This window comes from Dermacentor albipictus, chromosome 1 (genome assembly GCF_038994185.2).
Source record: "Dermacentor albipictus isolate Rhodes 1998 colony chromosome 1, USDA_Dalb.pri_finalv2, whole genome shotgun sequence".
Classification (NCBI taxonomy): Eukaryota; Metazoa; Arthropoda; class Arachnida; order Ixodida; family Ixodidae; genus Dermacentor; species Dermacentor albipictus.
Window position 1 is genome coordinate 520126510 of NC_091821.1, and position 22991 is coordinate 520149500.

Below are 22991 nucleotides of genomic sequence, written 5' to 3' on the forward strand. Positions count from 1 at the left end.
ATTAGGGTTAAAAAACGGCAGCGAAATCGCCTTTGACGTGCCGTTTGACAGATTAGAGTTCCCTTTAAGGATGCCAATTGGCAGCAGGTGTCAGTAGTTTTGTGGGAGCCCCTCGTAAAGACAGAAATAAGTGTTGCTCTGCGAGTAGCGTTGCCATGCATCGCTCCAAATGGTGAGTGTGTTTTTTTAGTACTTGCTTAAGCAATAGTCAGATATCCTTACCTCCGTGTTGCTCTTTGAATATGTGACCTTCGATGACCATTGGTGAAAGATTAATATTTGATTTATCTATGAACGAGCGCGTTATCTTGCGCGTTGCGATATGGTCACTCGGGGCCCTTAGGCTACCTAACTTTTTATTTTTATTTTTAAACTGCATTCTCATCTCGTGCACGGCTGCTGTCGCGTTCCCGCAGTGGTTATTTCTTATTTTATTGTCTAAATAGATTGAACTTGGAAGAAATAGCGAAGATAGTCGTAGAGGAACATGACGACGTGTCAGTGATTTATATCGAGCCGCCAGAGGCTAGCCTTCATTGGGATGAAAACTCGGCCGATGAAGACTCAGGTGGGCTCATTGACAATCTAAACTGGTGGTAGCTATTAGCCGGTGCTGAAACTGTTTTCTCTGACGCACGCCGCATTGGTGGATGCGACTCGGACGATGACGACCTCGGCGAGCAAGGTGACGGAATATCAGAGGTTTCTTCTTCTGTAGTTGATGCGGCCATTCCGGCAACATTATCCACTGCTTCTAAGTGGACGAAGGGCGATCTCCAGCTAAGCACTGGCATATTTCCCGACCCAAACTTTGCTTCTTACAGGAACTTTTCACCTGTTGAGTTGTTAGATCTTTTTGACAACGCCGTCGTGGAGCTGCTTGTCGAACAAGCAAGAAAGCTTGTGTTATTTTGTAATATGCCCAATCCGCAGGTTACCAAATAATTGGGTTTTCTTGGAGTGCTCGTTTTGTCCGGCTATAACCGCTTGCTAGGGAAAACGTGCTATTGGGACAGCGGCACGGATATGCGCAACACGATGGCCTACAATGCTATGCGAAGAAATCGCTTCGTTCAGATAATGCGATTCCTGCACTGTGCCAAATGCAAGCCTAGCACTTAGTGACAAGTTGGCAAAGTTGCGTCCATTGATGGCACTATTGAATGTAAGGTTTCTGGAGGGTTTTCAACCTGTGCGTCACCTGAGCTATGACGAAAGTATGATTGAGTATTATGGTCCTCATGGGTGTAAACAGTTTATACGTGGAAAGCCTATCCGATTCGGGTATAAAGTATCGTGCCTAAATGCCAAGAACAGATACCTTGTAAACTTCAAAGTGTATCAAGGCAAGCAGGGGATCTCGGAACATCTCAACAATATGAAAATGACTTCGGAAAAGCAGCAGTGCCACTTTTCAAATGGTGGAAGAACTCCCAGCAGAGACGCACGACCTTCGTCTCTTTTTCTATTTTGATAATTTATTCACGAGCATGCAGCTACTCACGCATCTCAAGGCACATGGCTACGAAGGTACGGGCACAGTGAAGCAGAACCATGGTCCCGAAGATTGGCCTATCGCTTGACCAGAATTCGTCAAGCGCCAACCTCGCGGGCACAAAGATTCGGTGTTGATCGGCAATACGGTAATTGTTGTCCGCTGGATGGACAATTCTGTAGTAACGATCGTAAGCACCATACACGGCGTAGAGCCAATGTCATCTGCAGACAGGTACTCTTATGTTGAGAAGAAGCGAATCAAGGTGGCCCATCCAAACACTGTTGCTAAGTGCAAGTTTTATAGAAGGTACGGACCAGATGCAAGCAAATGCAGGCACCTATAGAATTGCAATCCATGGCAAAAAGTGGTGGTGGCCTCTTTTTACTTGACTTTGTGATGCATCTATCAGCAACGCTTGGGCGCTAATTCGTAGCACAGGGTTCAACGTCGCGCAGGTGGAATTCCGCAGGCAAATTGCACAAAGCGACCTGATGTGATGGGACAATAAGCCTAGAGGACCTGGTCAACGCAGAATACCAAAGACTGGTGATGTCCAGACTGGTACACGGTATGACCAAGTGGCCCACTTTGTTGCACCAATACCTAATGGCAAGAGGTGGAGGTGTGCATGAGATTTATATTTTCAGATTATTCACGTTACACCAGCGTCACCGCGTTAAAGAATAAAGCTGACTTGGACAACTTAGCACTTCGCCCTATAATTTCTCGCCTAACACTTTTCCATAAGCTTTATCACCATCCATCACTTCACGATGATTTCTTTCAGTCACCAGCAGTTATTTTTCCACGCCGTGACCTTCCATACAAAGGCAAACGCATTAAGTGCCAGTCATCCCATTATGCATCTTCGTTCTTACCACGCAGAATAGCTGAATGGAACGCCTTACCATCAGTCATTGCCACGGAGCCAGACTTGACTAAGTTTGAACATTTAATTCGCTCACGACTTGTCGACTAACCGTATTATTATTATTTTTTGGGACTTTTACAGTGTTTTTCGATATTTGTTGGTGTTTTTTAGTGCAGTTGCCTTATGTTCTCCTAATATGTACTAATGTTTTCTCTGTAATAATTGTGACCTATTTATCTTGTATATTACCTATGTTTCACTGTATTATTACTTCTGTTAACCTCTCTTGTTTTTAGTATGTACAAACTATAACCAGTGCTTGTGATTGAACCCCCCCCCCCCTGTAATACCCTCGTAATGAGGGCCTTTGGGGGTATTTTGAATAAATAAATAATTGCAGCAGCGCTGTGCACACACAATGCACAAAGTGTGACGTCGGCATGTGTATTCCATGATTTAAACCATATCACACTAAATAAGTGCTCGACTATTCGCTATATATGTTTTTTTGTGATGTTTCATGGCTTGAAATGAAGGTTTTTAACTTCGCGCATTTTGCTGTAGCGTAAGGGCCCAGTGTGACCATATGGTCACGGGCTATATTTCAAAAACTAATTAGGCAAGAGTAATAATGAAAATGTTAATAATAATAATATTAATAAGGTAATATGTGAGATTTATTTCAATATAGCAAGAAAGAAAATAAACCGGTCCCTAATGGGTTAAGTTGCAACTTTTTATGCTATGGCTCTTTACATCTTGGAAATTTTCGTGTACGTATTGTTACGATGAGGCGAAGAAGAGAACGATGACGGACATGGTCGGATGTGCGAGTGAAACCAAGATGGCCTGCAATTGGTGCTTCATCAAACTCGTGGAGAAGGGCTGAGCGAAGGTGTCGAGGGGTGACAGAGAGGGGTGTTGAGACAGAGAGAGAGGATTTCACGTAGAGGGTCCCTCTGCGTGAAAATTATGGCGGTACTAAACGCCGTTCTGGAGGATGATTCACCATATGGATGGGTCAGTAAGCAAAGATTCAACTAGCTCAATAAAGGTCCGTAAAGTGTCGGCATGGAGTTGCTCACTGACAATGCCCATAAATTTGGAGATGAACAGAACACAGGCGGAAGCGTCCGTGCCGTCGACGTTGGGCGTGTCTACAGGGCAGGTAGTTGGCGTCGGTGTGCTGGCGCCCGCATTCGTAGACCACTGCATAAGTATACTCCTGGAGCCGCAAAGCCCATCGTGAAAGCCTCCATGTGGCATGTTTTAAGGATGAAAGCCAAGGGGGAGCGTGATGGTCGGTGACAATACGGAAGGGTCGGTCATATAGGCAGGGACGAAATTTCGCGAATGGCCAGACAGGGGCCAGAGACTGTGTCTCGGGAATGAAGTTGTCTCGCTCCTAAGGGGGCAAAAGGCGGCTGACGTACGCAATAACCCGGTCATGACCACGCTGGACTTGCGCCGAGACAGCACCGATTCCGTGGCCACTTGCATCGATGCGCAGCTATGCATGGGCTGAATCATGAAAAAAGCACACCTTCCTCTTAAGAGGTCAGCGAATGGCCTTGCTATGCTTGCAAAACCTTTAAGAAGGCAGCGAACGTAAGAGCAAAGTCCTACGGAGCTGCGGACAGCTTTTGCTAAATACGGAAGAAGAAAGTCCTTGGCTGCACGAATTGTTTCCAGGTCAGGTCGCATTCCAGAAGCGTCAACCAGATCTCCAAGTACAGTTATATGACGACCCATGGTAGAGTGTATAAGGGCGACTGGACAAGGACACAGAAAGAAACCTATACACAGACACAGCGCTTTATTTTCACCTATAGATATTATTTTTGCACGCATCGATAAATATATACCGTGTGAGCGGAAAGAAACGTAACAGCAAAAAAAAAGAACATTGAGTGTTGCATTTCGTTGAAGCGAACACGTGTGCAAGGCAACGGAAAAAGATGTACTACAATGGTCGCAAAGATAAACCGAGGAATCGTATCTCCTTTTCCGATAGTGACACCGAGGCTTGCTTAGGCACTTTTGCTCAAATTTGGCAATCTCGTAGGCCTCTACAATCTCCCTCGTCATCCTGCTATGAGCCTTGTACAGAGTGGAACTGCTTTCAAACAAGGGTTTGCAGGAGCAATCTCGGCAGTGAATACCCAAATGACCTGAGATTACCTTAGTGACGTTATATTTGTCAGTAGTGCAATGGCCAGTCACGAGATGGCGCCATGTGTCCATTGGTGCGCCGTCGCCGTTTCACGTTTTTCAAAGCCACTCATGTATATTTTCTTCCTCTCGTTTTTTTTTTTAGCTCCGAGTTCATTAAACAAAATGGCAGCTTGACAGTTGTGTGTCGTTTCGTTGGCTTCGTGCCAAATCCACTCAATCCGCGACCCCAAAAGATCTGGTCACCCTGCGTACTCAACAAAACCAACAGGTTATGGGCCCAGGACGACGCATTGACCACCTTTTGGAAGAAATGACCTGGATTGCCTTCGTTGAGTGATGAAAAAGTGCGACCACGTTGAAGCAGAACACGTCAAGCTACACCACCTTCACTGCGTCGTGCCGATGTCTTCAGAAGTTTAGACAGGCGTGAGTATCGTGAAACTGTCGGGAAGAAGTGACTGACAAGCGGTGTGTGCCCGTGAAGAAGAGTGAGAAGTGCGTATGTTTTTCTGTAAGAAAGACGGTCCGTCACGCGACACCGGCGTTGCTACATGCTCCATGTTGGATGTGTACGGAAGACGCTCAGATATGTCCGGCGTGAGTAAGGCAAAACTGTCAAGACGTGACTGACAAAATATTTTCAGTGGGTGTTAGTGGCGACATTTTTCTCGGCAATAAGTGACCGACAAATCGTGTTCGCGTACGCTAATTGAGAAACAGCCCCAAAAAGGAAGTGCGTTGTCCCCCTTCCGTTCGAGGATCAGCGAACATGTCTGCATTAGACGAATTTAGACTGCCGAAGTTGTCATCAGATAACTATCACACATGGTCAATAAGGGCAAGAGCAGCTCTTGTACAGAAAGGATGCTGGGAAGCGATCGACCCTGGATTCTCGAATAGAAAAATGAACGAGCGAGAAAAGCAGACTGACAACAAAGCCCTGACCTTTCTGTTCCTTATCGTTGAGGACAACTACCTGGACGACATCGGGACTTGCAGAACTGCAAAAGAAGCCTGGAATACGCTGCAGGAAATGCACTCAAGGTTTGGACTCTTGCATATACTCCAGCTGATGCGCGATTTTTTCAACGTAAAGATGAAGAGAGACGAGTCAATGCAAGATTACCTTGGAAGACTGATGGTGCTGCATAGGAAGTTGTCAGATGCAGGCTATGGATTTACGGATAGAGAGGTTGCATTAGTGATGCTAATGGGGCTTCCTGACACATATGAACCGCTCATTCTGAATTTGGAACAAGACGAACAAACCCTCACGACCAAAGCAGTGAAGACAAGGCTGCTGATTGAAGAAAAGAGAAAGCTGCGTCGTGATGAAGATCGGTTAAGCGACGAAGAGAGTCAGACAAGAGCCCTGATCACTAAAGCTCGATTAAGGACTGAGAGCAAGCAACCCAATGAGAAGGTGCATCACCAACTCACTGCCAAGAAGGACGAAAAGTTTCATCAAAGCACCTCATGTATGCAAAAGAAGAAGGTGCGGTGCTTTGCTTGTGGCAAGATCGGTCATATAGCCAGAGATTGTGACCAGTTCCAAAACGAACGGGATGACCAGAAGAAGAGAAACTCATCACAGGCAAGGATTGCAGCACAGGTGGCTTTATGTGCCAAAAATGTGATAACAGCGCTTCCTCATGTGTGGCATCTTGATAGCGGTGCTACAGATCGCATGACATCGCACAAGGCAAAGGTCATTGACTTCAAGCCATGTGAGTCAGGTGTAGAAACTGCAAACAAAGAATCCATGAGTGTCATGGGGAAAGGAAGAGTTCAGATTCAACTATCTGAAGACTGCGGTGGGTCATTCGTCACACTAGAAGATGTTCTTTATGTGCCCCACTTGAACGGCAACCTACTATCAGTCGGAAGAATTGAAGAGCGAGGTTTGCACGTGACGTTCGCCGAGGGCAAAGCCGAAGTTACGAAGGACACCGGTGAGCTGATCCTTACTGCAACTCGAGAAGGAAGACTGTACTCTGTCAAAGAAGAAATCATGTCGACAAAGATGGCTAAGACAAATGACACGGCTTTGTGGCACAGACGACTAGGCCACCTTCACCAGGATGCTGTTAGACGCCTATGTGGAGCTAGTGAAGGCTCTGTGAAAGACAAATGTGACACATGTTGTCTGGGAAAGCTAAGGCGAAGCAGTTTCCCGAAGGGTGAGGCAACACGGGCTAAGATTCCACTGGAGCTGGTGCATTCAGATGTGGTTGGAAAGATCACACCAACGACCAGAGGGGGCTCAAATTACTTTGTAACCTTCACAGACGACTACTCGAGATATACTGTGGTGTACCCCATGAAGACCAAAAGCGAAGTGCTTCAGAAGTTTGACAAGTACAGACGCATGGCAGAAAATCTGCACAACACAAAGGTGAAGACCTTGCGTAGTGACAATGGAGGAGAGTACACAAGCAAAGAGTTCCACGAGTACTTGGCCAAGCATGGCATAAGGCACCAGCTGACCGTCCCTGGCACGCCTGAGCAGAATGGAGTCGCAGAGAGAATGAACCAAACATTGCTTGACATGACGAGGTGCCTTCTCATCGAATCAGGTGTTACCAAAAGGCTCTGGGCTGATGCCGTTGTCACTGCAAGTCACATCAGAAACAAGTGCCCATCAAAGGCGGTTGGAGGAGAGTCACCAGAAGCTCTGTGGACAGGGGGAGAAGTGAAACTGGACCACCTAAGAGTGTTTGGGTGCAGAGCATTGAGTGTGCGAAACAGACGGTGCAAGGGTGGCAAGTTGGACCCGAAAACAGAAGAGTGCATACTGGTCGGCTACCCAGACGGAGTGAAAGGGTACAAGCTGCCCTTACACAAAAAAATGTTGAAAGGTTATTGAAATATCATTGGTCAACGTCAACAAATGACCTTGAAAGATCATTGGGGAATTGTTGCAACATCATTGAGGAAATTGTTCACAAGTGTTGATAATTGGCCCGCGACATTTGGTCGAAACATCATTGTGGCCTCTCAATTTGAAAGATCATTGGCATATCGTTGAAACTATGGTGTATTTCACTCTTGAAAGCCCATTGAAGCAGTGTTGAAGATGTGTTGTTTGTCAATGTTGAAATCTCATTGGGGTATTGTTGAAATGTGTTGTTTGTCAATGTTGAAAGCCCATTGAAGCATTGTTGAAGCTCAAAATTGAAAGCCCATTGAGGTATTGTTGAAATGTGTTGTTTGTCAATGTTAACAGCCCATTGAAGCATTGTTGCAGATGTGTTGAGTCTCAAAATTAAAAGCCCATTGTTGAAATGTGTAGTTCGTCAATATTGAAAGCCCATGGAAGAATTGTTGCAGATCTGTTGAACATCAACACAAATTACGTTGAAAGCCCTTTATGCCCCACTGGGTATTTAGCAGCTTAAACCTGCACTTACCTTAAAATACTGCTGAGCTATGTTGCATATAATTACCTTTGATGTCACGGTGGTATGCCTGCTGTGAGAGGATAGGGATAAAATTTAAATACAGGCATTTTGTACCGCAGGCCTCTGTCACCCTGAGCTCAAAAGCATGCTCCTAGATTGCCTGTAATAAACCATATTCTAAAACTGCTAGCAGTACTGTTATGCCACTTTTTTCAATTGTCAGAGTGAATGGTCCTCCGAAAAATCAAGAGTGCTGAACTGATGCAGACAAAAACCATTTTTCTATGTGAACTGTTTATTTGTAACCACACATCTGTGTAAATGTACAACCATTTGTAGTTTGAGATCAGAAACTTCTTAAAAACTATCGCACAGTACAAACTTCCTGCAGCTTGACACCATAACAAAATTGAATACTGTAGATGTAGTCAGTGTGGCTCTCAAGTAAAATACATTTACCAAAAGAAATAAATTTAAAAAAATAAATGCCTAAATAAATAAATGTACAAGCAGACTGACATGACTGTAAATAAGATCACTCAAAAAGGTACTTGCTTTCTCTATTAGGTAGCCAGTGGTACTATAACCATGGCACAATTTGCTTGTGCCCACAGCACTCAACTGAGACCTGATATGCAGGGTGGTTATATTTAAGTTTCATGGAACTTATTGAAGACTGACTGTTGCAGCTAACATATTTCTAGATACAGATTGCCAAACATTACTTGCATGAGAAACAAGACACCATAGTCAGCTGATTAACAAAAACTCAGTTCCTAATAAAGTTTTTACGAATTGTAGCCGGTAATTTTACAAGGTGTATGCACTTAGAATGAATTTCCAGAATGACACTAGTAAAGAGACACATGCCATCAAACTGGCTGTAGAAATGCACTGCTGTAGCACTTACTTTTTTTAACAAAACGCACTGTTATGCATCGAAGCCCGAAAGTAACCGGAATGCCCATGTATTTCTTTCACATTTATGGAAAAATATCGAAACTGGTGTCATCTTGGAAATTAATTACAAGTGAATGTCTTGCAAACTCACTGGCTACAATTTGCAAACTGAATTATGTGCTGTGATGTTATAAGTGAATTAATAAATTTATGACAATCAGTTTAATGTTTCCATTTCTTGTGCTAGTAATGTCCACCTCTGAATAATCCAGCTCAAGAACAAGAATTATGCTACCTGGCAGAAAACTTAAGTATCTGTAAAACTGAAAAAGGATCACTGTACAATCCTTATATGTTGGTTGAATGGTGTGTGCCAATTTCAGTAAACCTTACATACTTTTGAAACATGGCAATCACAATAAGTGATGCTTACGGGAGCAGTTTATTATGCTGCATTGCTGTTGCATGATCCAGTTGTGTTTTCTGCCATGATAACGTTCCTGCGCAGGTAATTCCATATCAAGCGACTTATTCATATTAACTGCTTCAGATTTTCATATGAAACAAAGACAGCTATTAGAGATGTGCTGGAATACAGCAAAGTTACTCCTTGTGCGAGTTCCATTTCAATTTGATTCGCTGCCACAAAAAATAACGAAAGAATTCAGAAGATATGATTTTATGCAAACATGAAAAGCACATCATCGCCATTACTGGAGATGTTTCGTTGCATATTAAATTTAAGCCGACTTATAACTATTATACTTACTCATGTATTTTAGATAGCAATAAACCATTTTTACAAAGTTATGTAAAATGCCGTTTTTACTTAACTCTGAAAATGGCACAGATGCACTTGCAGGTACGCGATTCCATGCCGAATCGACAAGCATTTTTTTGACACCGCAAATATATCTGAAACATTGCCATATGTTTACTAGAGTTCAAAGCTCGTTACCCACTTTTATTTATTTTTGCCAGATATTTTGTAGCATTTTAGGTGACAGTTTAGTTTTCCTGTTCAGCTGAGCTAGAGGACATCAAATGTCCTCTAGCTTTTCATATGTTTTTTTCAAATGCTTCAAATACTTTTTTTTTCAAGTGCACATTGTATTGATCGAGGCCTTCAAATGGTGTGCGTGGAAATACAGTGAAGTGATGAAACTGCCAAAATAGCCAATTTTTCAAATATTTGAATACTTCAATGGCTTTTGGCACCGGCAAAAATGAGTCAAATTGCAATCCGTTAGTTTTTTTTCGTAAGGAAAAATTCACAGGACAGAAATTAAATACAGAATGGTAGCTCAGGTGACATAGTATAGCAGAAAAATATATGAAGCTCTGGAGGTTCAGCTGATCGCCTGTAAAAAAAAATTATAATCTTTTGCAAGAATCTTCATGTTCAAGGAAGAAACAGCCGTCGTAGATGGCGAAAAAATGTGATACATTATTGGATAGCTCTACATGTCTGCTATGCATGTGTGAAGTTTAAAAAGGCATTTTTAAATGCGAGAAATTTATTTTTGAAATTTTGTCAGCACCGACTTTTCTCTGAGGTGCGCACAGCTTGTTGGCCGGGAATGCAGACGACAAAGCCGGCTTCGTATGCAACACAGATGACAGAGAAGCGGTGTTAGGGTCTGCATTTTATTGCCAAGGGACACATGCTCTAATGCAACGAGGCTTGTCTTTGGTGTGGGCCAGGTAAACCATGCAGCCATTGCACATAAAATATCTATACGAGGTCTGTTAGAAGAGTATCCGACCTTTGGCTCAAGAAAAAAAACTGGCATAACTGAAGCGTTGGAAACCTAATCACCCTCAAAGTAGTCTCCTTGGGAATCCAGCCACTTCTCCCAGCGGTGCTGCCATTGTTAGAAGCATTCCGAGAAGGCCTCTTTCCAAATGGACTTTAGCTCAGCTGTCGTTGCAACCATGTCTTCTCTTGTCTGAAATCACGCTTGTTTCAATGGCCCCTTGATTTTGGGAAACAGCCAGAAGTTGCAGGCCGCCATATCAGGAAAGCAAGGAGCCTGTCGAACTACAGGAGTCTGGTTTTTCGCCAAAAACGTCTGAATCAAGTGCGAGAAAAGCATTGTCGTGATGGATGTGCCAATTTCCTGTTGACAACTTCGGTATCTTGCTCCATCCAGCATCACATAGGCCATGGAGGACATCCCTGTAGTAGTCTTTAGTGATTGTTTGACCCTGTGGTGTGTATCCGTGGTGTACCACACTGCGGGAGTCAAAGAAAGCAGTCAGCAACACTTTGACGTTGCTGCACACTTAGCGGTCCTTGGTTGGCGACGTGGAATGCTTCCACTGTAACGACTGGGATTTGGTTTCCGGGTCGTAAACATACACCCAAGACTTGTCACAAGTGATTATGGTGTTCATGAAGTTGGGGTCACTGTTTGTGGAATCCAGCATGTCTGTGAGACTTCAACACGAAGTTGCTTTTGCTCCACCATGAGCAGCTTGGGAACGAATTTCGGCGCAACTCTCTTCATGGCCAAATCTTCGGTGATAATGGAATGTAGATAAAATGTGCTGATGCCCACCTCTTCCGCAATTTCTTGGATAGTTACACTACGGTCCCGCATCACCACGGGGTTCACTTCGGCAATGACCCAGCCATTTCGGCATGTTGATGGCCGACTGGAGCGTGGCTCGCTCTCCACCGATGTGTGGCCGTCTTTAAACTGGTCGTACCACTCCTTAATCTGTGTGCTGCTCATAGCATAGTCACCGAAAGCAGTCTGAATCTTCCGGATGGTTTCCACTTGGCTGTCGCCCAGTTTCTGGCGAAATTTGATGCAGTAGCACTGCTCCAGTCGCTCTGCCATTTTCCTTGCAATAAAAAACCGACGAGAGCACTGTACTACCTCATGCAAACGCTGCGTCTCAGCAATTCACGATATTGGCAGATGGGAAAAAATTCGTGCATGCGCACAAAGGTTCAAGACGGCTGATCAAAACATGCTTGTTTCATATTCATCAGGTGTTCGCAAAAAAAGGTCGAATACTTTTCTAACAGACCTCGTACGTAATAAATATGTGAGGGAATCCTGCAGTGCTAAACGATATGTTCCATGCAGTTTAGAAAAAGATATATCAGCTATTATGTAGACAGTAAATCCAGAAAGAGCACTGATATTGTTCATGCAAAGCATCTTAAAGGGCATGTCGCATTGCAATGCAACATAGAGGGAGCAGGACACTTTGTGCCCTGCTCCCTGAAGCCCAATGATGTTGCAAGTAGAAAACACCTTCATAATTCGAACTGAAAACCTACATGAGTATGAACAAATTCTTGTGGTGTTGTTTGCTACCACTGTTTCAGATCTGGAACATGCTCATCTATAAAAGTCATATGTGCCATGTTCAGTCTGATGTGGTCAGACACCATTGGCGACCACTTTTTGCGTTCATGTTAAAACAATACGAGTTGAGACTGCAGCAGCAGCGCTTGACGTCACCTGCTTTCGTAATGATAAAAAAGGCAGTCAGTTTCTTGAGTAGTTCTTGTGGCTAATATATTAACAACCTTTCCTTGCTAGATGAGATGGCTGCATATATTTATGCTGTATGTGTGATCCACAAATGAACATTATAAAAAATAATTTATCGCACTTAAAGAATAATAACTTTTTGTTACTTGTCACATGCATAGCAAACATGTATGGCTGTATAGTGATGGGTGACATACTTTTGTGCCAACCACCAAAGCTAATTTTTTACCTTCAACACGAAGCTTGCAAAAAATTTCAACTTTAGTTTTTTTAACTGATCAACTGAACCTCCAAGGCTTCAAATATTTTGCAGCTATACCAAGTCAACCAGTCTGATTTTATATTCATTTTGTGCCTTCTGTATTTCCCTACGTTAGAAGAAAATTCAAACTTTGCAAATTTTGGCAGTCACACCACTTCAGTCTCTTGACATGAACACCATCTGAATATCTGGATCATACAATTTCCCTTTCAGAAGAAACGTGTATCAGTGGCTTCTAGCTTAGCTGGGCAAGAACAATAAATTTTTGCCAAAATTCAAAAATATTTTTGCGAAAGAAAATAAATGGGGAGCAAGAGTTCGGAGCTTCAACTATATCTGTGATGGCCAAAAAAACGCTGGTTGGTTGCCCTGGAATGACTTAAGAGTATGTATGAAAGCAAATTTTCTGGAACATTTTCTCGCTGTACCTACTCAAAATCAAGCAAACTTGAAATGGTTTGCCATAATGGAACAGTTCTTGAGAAAATTGTTGGGTGGTTTGGCATGAAATGACTTAAGATACTTAAAAAATATATTAATAAGGAAACACTATCCTTACTGGCACCATATCAAGAACTAACATAAAAATGTAGTGAACTATAACAAAGCACAGCACTTGTATTCTGGATTGAGCAATCCAATGTGGGCTTCTCAGGAGACTAGCATAATTAACATAAATACAATTAACATAAAAATGTCAAGCCATAGAAAGGCACTACATTTGTATGCTCATTTGAGAAATCCAGACTGGGCCCCTCAGGAGACTAACATAAAACATAAGAATGTCGAGAGTTACAAGAGCACAACACTTGTGTTTTGGTTTGAGCTGTCCAACTTGGGCTCTTCAGAGGTGAAGGGGCAGGGGCAGTTGCTTCAGGGGCAGGGTCCCATGCGAGAAGCGAGGCCAGAGTTCTTTACATAGGGCATGTTGGTACCAGGAAATTTGCGACACGTGAAGCCTGCAAAAACAAGCCAGAACAAGTTTTGAAAAGCAACTTCCACATGCAAAAGAATGGCATGCAATATGCCCTCGTTATAATGAAATTTATTTATGTATTTGTGTTGCTTTATTCCAATTTTCCACGGGTACAGCTTCACAGCATGACCATTTGAATTCATTTAGTGTGGCACAGGACTCCACTAAGTGTCAAATGCAGGAAAGGGCAAACAGGAACAAAACACTGTAGCAATATAACTTTATGAATATCTTCAATGTCAAAGATGTGAACTTTGCTTGCTGAGAAACAAAATGGTGGAAAAAATTCATGTCGTTCATAAATAAACCTGCACTGACAACTAAAATTATTTCTTGTAACTTCATAATTAAAATGTGCAGCACTTCACTGCTTTTCCATGCTCCAAATACAATAGTATCATGTCACTAGAATTGAGTGTAGCTTCATTTGATGTTAGGTTTCCTGAGTTCACATGCAATCGGAACGTACTTCTCGCCTTACAATGACTTAGCACTTTCTACATTAAAGAAGACACTGCTTACAGCGAAGTATGTTTTCTGCCTCAACGACTGAATTACTGTTACAATGAGGATTCCGTGTAGCTGTGCACCAAGCTGCTTAGCATGACACATGCAGAATGTGACAGATACAATGAAATGCTGTATTTTAGGAGCCATATGCCATAGGACTGACTTCTTTAACCCTTTTAGAGTTCACTGCCATACATCTGTGGCTGTGACGGAACGTTCTGAAAAAATTTGCCTTTTCAGAACAAAGTGTTGCCTAGCATCCCACTGGAGGTGCTGCAACCTTCTGAGACTTCTAGAAAATATTCTTATAGTGCTGTCGCTCCTTGGGTTTCTCCCAAACTGATTTTTCACTTAGCTCCTTGGTGTCTGTCATTGCACTAATTTGGGAGTGTTGCCACAAGTTTTTGTAAGTTTCATTACACAAAAAACTATACTGCTTTATCCTGCATAAAAAATAATACGTGTAAAACTGCAAATACTGAAATGGCATTGCCACTTTATTGTTATATAAAAACATTATTTACCAGTTCATTTTCTCGGAAAGTCGCCCTGAAGAACTTAAATCTGCAATAAAAATATTAAGGATGCGCGAAAAGTGATTTTTGAGACTGCACCGAATAATGCCAGAAGCAAATCAAATATTGGATAGCTTCTGAATATTGAACAGCTGATATCACAATTAATGTAAGACGAGGTTCACATACTAGTATTCTTAAAGTTAGCAAGTTTCTGTCATTGTTATGTTATGAAGAGCTGTTTAATAAAAGCGCAAATGGAGCAGCAAGAAGTTTCTTCACATGCACAGGACTCTTCAGTAAGCATAAATGACTGCTGTACAGCCTCTAAAGTACAGCTACTTTAGTAACGTAGCCTGGTCTGCTATTTTTACAAGTTCTTACGTGTTATGTCTATACTATGTTATTGTAGGTGAAAATTTACCGTACTTTGGCTAAAATTTCATGTTTTATTGGTGTTTCAAAATATTAGAATAATACTCACATTTACAAATAGTGACCATTCAAAGGCTAAATTGAATAGGACACTATTCAATTCGAAAGTTTTGAGTATGTGCACACCACAAAAGATATATAACTACTAAATTAGAGGCATATTTCTCCCCAAATTGTGATCCTCAACGGGCTAAACAAGAGCGACAGAAAAGCCCATTCATCTTTTTGATAAATTTAAGCCCATAATCTACTTCGCAATGGTTCATAACCCTGTTAACAGGTAGGTGAAGTAAGGAAGCAGGAAACAATTCTAACAATTTCAGAATGGGAGTAGTGGACATGTCCGATGGTCTGCAAGAAGCTTTATACCTTAGGCCCCAAGAACCTATTCTCCATTTATTGACGTATATGGGGAAAAGCCACATAAATATTTTTTTCATATCTTAGAATACAAAGTGATAAAGTGCATGTTAATAAATACGAGTCATAGGTTAGGTGCTTAGAATAAGTAAGCATCCACTAAGCATAGTACTGTTGACAGTGAAGCTGGCAACTCTGTCCCTGTTGTTTCTTTGATTGAAACTACCAAAAGAAAATTGCCACACCACTCAGGTTCCCTCTGCTGAAAGGTTTCTGTGTCGGATCACATGGACCTCCTTCAAGATAGGAGCAACTTTGATTTGATGTGGTCTGTTAAAATTGGTGAAACTACTGTTTCACATCTCAGAACATGGAGAGCTGTTTTGATTTCTGCAATTTGGTGAACGTGCTCCTGCTCGAGCTGAGCAGTAACCACACTTGAGCATAGCTTCTCCGCAATTCGTGTATTAGAATAACACTTTCAGGCTACTTAACCATGTCCTCCATGCCAAAAGATTTGGAGCGTGCTTCACATACATCTATTCCCTTCAATAACATCCAGGTAGCACTGCTAATGCACAAATGCAGCTCATTTTATTTGGTGGAGATGCTAAAAACTTTCGGCAGTGAAGGCAGCTTTTAAATTTTAGAAGCATTTGAGTATGGCGGCATTAGGCACTTCAGATCATATGAACAGTCATTCCAAATGGTAGGCTATTGTAGCACACAACTGCACACACGGGCTACATGAAAGTCCTTTGTTATGCCAATGGCAAGTTCATAATTTTGGAAAAAAAATGTGAATGTAAAAATGCAACCGGAAAGGATATATGGTACTTGCCTATAACAGCACTGACCCTGATGGGGTCAAGAGCCTCTGTTGCCCCTTGGTGTTATTTCCAAAGCCCAAATGGCCCATGCGCTCCTCCTCTGTGAACACATGGTGAAGCAAGGCCCTTGCAAACTTTCCTGGTCCACCATGGCAGGCCATGGTAAGCTGGGCCAGGATAACCTTCTCAATGTGCACTCTTACAGCCTATGTGAACCTGCATGTTTAAGTAAATGTTAGCAAAACAGTTTTAAGCCTTTCAAGTATATTCACACAACAGCCCTACTGCAAATAAATTACAAAAGTACCTGTTGCAAATCTAGAACGCTAAACTTGACTTCTTACAAGCTTCTGATGCTGTCTGGATGCCACGTGTTTCAGAAAAACAATCCAGCACAAACAAGAATAATAAACCAAAGTATCCAAACATCTAGTACTTGAAAAAGGGTTGTACCAGCGAAACACAAATGACAAGCACACAAGGAAACGGCATTAGACATGGACGGACATTGGGACGGACCAGCGTTCGTCCCTGTCTAACGCCTTTTCCATGTGTGCGCGTCCTTTGTTTTGCTGGTACCCCCCCCCCCTTTTTCAAGTTCATCATGCACCAACTGGCCCAAGAGCTTGCGTTAATGCACATCTAGTACTATTTATTGTGATTACCATTCTTGGGATACTTCATATTTTCAGGTGTTTGTCTCGGCTGTCCCATCCATTTGTGTGAATATGTAGCCCATGGTCTAATGGGGAGATTGGGCTGCTATGTTGAGGGAAGAGTTCAATATCAACCGTTGGAACAGCTTAGGTGACTGGGTATGCGACCCTGGGCATATGCCACTTTTCAATTAATCTCTTTCACGCTATCTTGAGCATATGCTGCTGCTTGTGTTGGCAAGCAGCATTAGGAGCTCGAAGTGGGACATGATTGTCGATCATTACTAAGATTACCACTACACATCACGTTCGCTTGCTGTGCCCCAGAAGTAATGCGAGATTCCACTTTACTGTATGAAATGTACATAAGCCGCAAGGACAGTGAATTAAATGAAATCTCAATAAATTAATCTACTCGCAACGCACAGGCTGCACAAGATCACGGAGTGAACTCAGAAGTTTGTGGACAGTCAGTTGATGTCCATGTCAGGGACCTCTAGGGAGACTTGGTCATTTCCTCGATGTGCATCATCGTGCCGTCACACATTGTATTACAATTCTGTCTCGTTGTACCAGTAATAGTCATCACGTATCACAGAATTCAAAATATAAATAGACACTTATACCTACTGTTTATTTAATCATTATGGAAAATACTTTGAGCATGAGTTTTTGCAGAGATCATGAATTCTACCGCTTAAACGAGCACTAAAGTAAAATTCAATTAATTAAATTTCGGCGTTTTAAGTGCCAAAACGACAATCTGATGTTTAAGCTTGTTTCACATGCAAGCGTTTCAACGAATGGAGCGAACAGCGGCGCGGCGCTGCAAAGCTTTATGCGAAGTTTCGTTTCACATGCATTGCCGCCGCGCATTTTCCGCTGCAGCGAATAGCAATGTTGCTGGCATAAACACAGGACTTTCAGCCAGTTTCGGTAGTTTGCGACTACCAACATAAGCATTGCTTTGTCCCTGCCTCTCAAATTTTTATTTTATAAATACATATCCTGCGCTTAGCAATTTAACAATTCGTTGAAAAGCTCTCTTGGCATGTTGCCTGTACCACGCGTAGCAAGTAAATAAACATCGTCCTATGCGCAGGCTTTCCAGCACTAATCCTCCGCTGGTCACGTGTCGAAGTGGGCCATTCGAAAGCAGTGCTGCCGCTCTGCCGCTGCGATGAAGTTCCAACTTGCCCGAACCTTGCCGCTCCCGCCGCCACTTGAAACTGATTTCTGCGGCGCGGCGGCAGGATTTGCAAGCATTTTCGCTTGCATGTGAAACAGGCTTTAGGCACGCCATAGTGGGGAACTCTGGATTAATTTTTACCAAATCAGGCTGCAAGGAACATGGGCAGTTTTGGATTTCACCTCCATCAAAATGCGGTTGTTTGATCCTCTGACCTCGTGCTTAGCGGCGCTGTGCCAACACCCCTAAGCAACTATGGCAAGAAAGCACTAAAGAGAAAAATTATTTTAGATGTATCTGTATATGACCTTTCTGCAATTCAAGAGATTCACTCGTAGCGTGACAAGAGGCTGAGTAAATTGTAAAAGCAGCTAGAGGAAAGATTGGTGGCAGAGCTGCCTTGAAGTTACCACACCCGCTTGCTATGACGTCATGGATTTCGATGATGTCTGTTCAGGCGCAGCAATTTTTTTTTACACATAAATATGTTCTTCATCGTATTCCAAAAACTTAAAATAAAAACCGTCAGGAACTTTTACTGAAACAATACAACCAAGTTTGTAAAAATACTTGAAATCCACGATGTGACAATGAGATGTCAGCCCAAAGATTTTGGGGCGATACTCAGAAAATTGAACGTTGAGCTTTATTTTCTCTAATAATCAAGCAATTACCAAGAAATTTACAGAAGTAGATATTTAAAATTATGCTTTTTTTTAAATTCATTTAGGGTCTCATTAGTGTCCCCTTAATACAAAACAAGGAATGCATTTAGCTGCGTAATAGGTTAACATGCATCACTGGTTATCATTAAGGTAGGATTATCAGTATAGCAATGGGCATGCACTGGCTGCTCCAGAGGGGAGCCCTGCCACTTCCCCTCAACCTCCAAATTTCCAATTTTTTTATGAGCAGTGATGCAATTTCTGTATCCTAACGAGGCATAATGCCAAAGAGATTCATGCTATGCTGGCTAAAGTATGTGGTGACCGGCACTTCACACCGTCCAGCTCGGCATCATCTTTTTGGAATTCGGCCCTTGAAATGCAGAAAGCCCTGATCAATGCTCGTTCTTCATCCAACTTTCTCAAAGGGTGCTGCTGTTCTGGTTTGATACCTCTAGCAGTGCATTGCTGCATGACATAGGTCATACCTTCGTTTTGGTAAAACTAGAAAGATGTGCACTCACGTAGACCACTAATGTCCACACTAAGTTTCTGAAGGCCCCTCTCATATCAGGCATATACCCTGAAGAAGGCACATTCTATCTTTAATATGTTCACAAGTGACATTGAAATTCACTCCCAGTCCCGGTGCAGTTGCAGTCTTTCAGCTGAGTGCGTAAAGGCACTATGTCTCCTAATGAAGGCACTCTGCACCAATTGATCACTGGAGCAAATGCCTTGCAGTTGCATCAGCAATGTTGTTTTTTCTGCTTCCTGCAATACATTTTCACTGCATCACTGTATTTGATCATGGTGACGCTACAGAATGGATGGCCAAAGAATTCACCTTTAGCATTCCAGCTTGGGTGTCTCTCAGCTCACTTTGAATCTGAAAAAAGATGTCAGTATTAAAATGTGAAGCCACGATGCAGCAAAAGCAACAATCAAAAGAGCTACATGGACCATTAGGCTGACATAAATGGACGGATACAAATGACTAGTCATTGAATACACTAAAGTGTGGCCGCTCTTGCCAATGGCAGTGTGAGCTTGTCAAATAATTTATTTCACATCCCTCTATTATTTTAAAAATTATTTCCATGCATCTACTGAACTGTTATGGCCACATATTAAAGGCAGCTCCTTCATATAAAACCACAGTGTTGCATTCTTTTACTCCCCGTCTGCTACTGAAGTTTTGCTTACTCTCAAAGAATTTCACAGAACTGCTCTTTCGACAAGGCATTATTTCAAGCTTGTGGCAAAGCGTTGTCATTTAGTTCACAACTATGCGCTCCGCTTTCAATCTGTTCACTCTTTTGTGCTCGGATTCAAAGCAAAAATAGCTTTTCGACATAACTACCTACTTCTATGGTCACAAGAAACAATGCTAATTATTGATGTTCATGTTGCCGATAACGTATACATGCCGCCTCGAAACCCAGAGGGACGACAAGGCAGATATGCCAGGGATCTCATTCCTTTACTGATTTTAAAATTTTGTTAAATCAATCACTTACTGAAGTGCGACAAGCTGCAATTTCACGAAATTACATGATTTTGAATGTTGTAGGACCTGGAGTGCCATGAAATCTGCCTTTCCGTGAATGTTAAGAGCGCCTACGCGAAGCCGTTTGGGCGAAGCACTCGATGGCGTCGTACGAAGATGAAAAAAGAAAGCTGAATGCGCGCGAACTGGTGGAAAACAAAACACACGCGGTTGGCAAGGCGTATAACTCGATGACTTCGCAGCAATCTGTGGCATCCCCCTCTATTGCATCTCACGTATCGCACAGAATCACATGTACACCCTTCAAATTCTTTATTATTATTGCGCGACAGCCTCCTCTGTGTTTTCCGATAGCGCGAACATCGGCCGCACGGCGTGTCAGATAGTTGCGTTGAAGCACCGCGGAGTCACTCGATCCTGAAGGGAAACAGCGCAACAGAATACATTTTCGCTAATTCCACCGCCCCCCCTCCCCCCTCCGTTGCTACAGCTCACTCATACGCCTTGTACTAGCGTGGCGCAAACGAAATATCTTCCGATTACAGTACAGATCGGATGGTTTCACGTCGCATTGTTTTGCGCTCATTAATAAGGCTAACTCAATCGGTGCTCGAACACCGTATCAGAAATCATGGCGTACAACATGCCCTGTTTTAGCTGGCACCACATAGCTGCCTTACGTCACCACAAGCGGAGTGTAAAGTTAAACCAGGACAAAGCTCAATGTTATATACCACGAATCTAGTGCTGTACAACCAATTCTGGCAACGGAAGGATAGTACTAGGAATGAAAACTAGAAAAGAGGCGCGCGGAAGACACGCACAAGCGCTGAAATAATTCCCGCGCTTCCGTTCACCGCGTCGCAATGGACGAACAAGGAGAAATTGAAACACTCACTCACCCTTAATGTCGCTGAGTCGGAGGCGATCATGGCGATCTTCGAGGCAACAAGCCCATGAAAAGCGAGCAACACGCAGGAATATTCCAAAGATGTCACAGCGAAGCACACAAAGAACGCAGAAAACGCAGGAAGCTCTCAAGCAAACAGCGTGCACGCACTCGCCGAAGTGTGCCAAGCAGCAACAGCCCAAACGCGCAATTATACGTGCACACTCATACAAATACACGCCTATATTATCATGAATTGTACCATTTGATAAAAAATTTTTTAATTTCATTTTAATACTGAACAATTGTTGCGATTTGCAAGTGTATAAAAGTTTTTTGCTTCGCTTCTTTGATGAACTACTTTCTTTGGCGCAGTAACGCAGTGCACCGGCCGGAGCTAATGGTATGCGCGGGAAAAGGCGCCAAATTCAAACATCGCAAACGCCGTGCTAATTTTTGCGCGCACAGTTTTCGTCGTTTGGATTTTAAAAAAAAGTAATGCATGCCGCAACCATGCGAATTGAACTATTGACCACAAAAGTACAGAAACGTCGCTATTTGTGCTTCTTATTTCGACGTCATGGCAAACTGCAGGCGGTCTGTCGTCCCATTCTTTAAACATTTGTGCGTGTGCTTCTGCGCTGTGCGAGTTGTCACCGAGAACGTATAGCAGCGCAGATTGTGCTTTGTGGCTGAGCAGATTCCCAACACATTCGCCAGCACTCCATCTAGGTCACAGAAAAGAATTTGGCCTCCATGTGAAATATGAGCACCATGTTGTACATATCCGCCAAGCTTTTCGTTTCGTTCTGTAGCGCGCTAGCGGGTAACATCTAAGCGAAATGCACTCTGTAAAAACGATGTTCACTGCTTTCTCCGCCGCACCCGCCGTGGTGGCATAGTGGCTGAGGTGTTGCGCTACTAACCCGAGTGCTTGGGATCTAATGCCGACCGCGGCGGCTGCATTTCGATGGGGCTGAAATGCAAAAACGCCCGTGTGCTGTTCGTTTGGTGCAGGTTAAAGGACCCCAGATGGTCAAAATAAATATGGAATTTCTTTCTACAGTGCGGCTCATAATCAAAGCGTGGTTTTGGCCCGTGAAACCCCACACGTGAATTTTGTTAACGTTCCCCGCCACCTTGACCATATTTAACATGGAGGCATGCAATGCCGTTTCCTAACACTCAGCCAGGGCACTGGCCCCTTATAATGGACGCCGATAGAAATGCAGGATGCGTCCAATCATCGGTTGTTTATCACTGCTTGTAGCGACGGTTGTCTTCTCAAACTGTATATATATATATATATATATATATATATATATATATATATATATATATATATGCAGGGTCTTTCTGCTAACTTTAGGCCGAGTGTAAACTCTATGCCCTCTATGACGACGCGACTAAATGCATGTTGCTCCCTTTGATATGTAGCGTGTCGCGCTATTTCTATATATTGCTTAATTAGCTAATTAGTCAAGGATAATTAACCAACTTCTGAAGCAAGGAAGTTAGGAAAAAAATTCCAATTAGAAAGTTGCAGAGCAGTTGGCAACACGTCCGAATAAGCAGTTTCTGTTTCTGTTCTGTTATGTTCTGTTATTAAGCAATCTGTTAAGTATTAGTGTTTTTCAGCTTACTGCGGATGCTCGCGAAATACAAAAAGCACCACGTGACATGCCCGCCTGCGAGTCATGATTGCACTGCTCCTAAGCCTTCTGCGCACAAACGAAAACATACCATTTAACCGGTGTGAACACCCGTCTGCTTATCGCCATCATGAAGCGCAACGAGGGAAGCATGTCGCTGGCGATCAATACCACAGCCAACGCAG

General features: G+C 42.9%; 1 protein-coding gene and 1 long non-coding RNA gene across 3 annotated transcripts in view; both read right to left on the minus strand.

The window, feature by feature from the left end:
• LOC139054901 (uncharacterized) overlaps nucleotides 1-22991 on the minus strand; it is a 443055-nt gene that overhangs the window by 354444 nt on the left and 65620 nt on the right. The gene's annotated exons all lie outside the window — the stretch shown is intronic.
• Nucleotides 8241-21322, minus strand: LOC135913711 (uncharacterized). The gene is made up of 4 exons (XR_010568097.2): nucleotides 21168-21322; nucleotides 19603-19644; nucleotides 16257-16461; nucleotides 8241-13578 (listed from the first exon to the last, which is right to left on the minus strand). It is a non-coding gene; the product is annotated as an uncharacterized lncRNA (long non-coding RNA).